At 33.9% G+C, this 1,094-nt stretch overlaps 1 non-coding gene across 1 annotated transcript; it reads left to right on the top strand.

The window, feature by feature from the left end:
• The first annotated feature begins 1,020 nt into the window (after nt 1–1,020).
• TRNAW-CCA (transfer RNA tryptophan (anticodon CCA)) lies at nt 1,021–1,094 on the top strand. The gene has a single exon. It is a non-coding gene; the product is annotated as a tRNA-Trp (tRNA).

The raw sequence follows: 1,094 nt of genomic DNA, 5'->3' as shown, positions 1-1,094 counted from the left end.
ACCATGTACCTTCCAAAAGAACACTTACTCGGATATCTTTACCCTTGGACATGACCCTCCTTTGGGTTTTTAATTCACATATAACTCTTTTCGGATTCGAATCTAAGAATCTAAGAAAAAGATGAAAACAACTAAGATAAGATAAAAAAGAAGAATTCGATAAATTATGAAAGATTTCGTTCCAATTTAATTGAATCTAGTACAAAAAGAATACAAGGATCTGTAACTATATATCGTTTCAAATTGCCAGTATTTTCGTTTTTTTAAAGTATTTTTTATGATATTGTTGCCCCAACCTATGGATTCTGCTTTCACTTTCTTTTTCATAGGAATTGAATTAATAATTCAATTCCATTGAAGCCTGGACCAGATCCCGATCCCGAGTGTCACTCCGAATTTCAATGAGGCCAATTTATTCTTTCGTCTTATCTTTCCTAAAAAAAAAAAAAAGAAGAGTAGGTTAATTACACATATTTAATATATAATTGGACCTTTCATCTTCTTCACCCCTTCCCCGTGTCAATAACTAAAATTAAAAAAAGGGGAATATCAATGCATCTGGAAAAAAACGATTGATCTCTATCAATAGACCCGCCAAAGCCCCGAACCATAAAGTACTTACTACTGGTGCCACGGAAAGATATGTTTTTAGATCTCGCATTTCAAATCCTCCTTTCTTTTTATTATTTAAGTATTTTTTCTCTGTTGATATATATCAACAGAGAAAAATGTGGAAAACAAGACAAAGATTCTTTACAATAACACTAAAACAAATGGAAAAGGGATGTAGCGCAGCTTGGTAGCGCGTTTGTTTTGGGTACAAAATGTCACGGGTTCAAATCCTGTCCAACCCTATCCCTAACAATTACTTATTCTATGATATTCCGTATTCTATAATATTCCATATTCTATGAGATGAGCAATAAACCGGGAACCTGTGAAGACGAATTCCAATTGAACATACATACTGAATATCTATATGCAAAATGGATTTGGATCATATAATTTTATGAAAACAAAACGCTCTTAGTTCAGTTCGGCAGAACGCGGGTCTCCAAAACCCGATGTCGTAGGTTCAAATCCTACAGAGCGTG

The sequence above is a fragment of the Vigna unguiculata genome, unplaced genomic scaffold (assembly GCF_037176805.1).
Source record: "Vigna unguiculata cultivar grain cowpea cultivar isolate G323 ecotype 2 unplaced genomic scaffold, ASM3717680v1 ptg000213l, whole genome shotgun sequence".
In the NCBI taxonomy this organism is placed as follows: domain Eukaryota; kingdom Viridiplantae; phylum Streptophyta; class Magnoliopsida; order Fabales; family Fabaceae; genus Vigna; species Vigna unguiculata.
The sequence above is the reverse complement of the archived record's forward strand: the minus strand, read 5'-3'. Positions and strand labels throughout refer to the sequence as shown.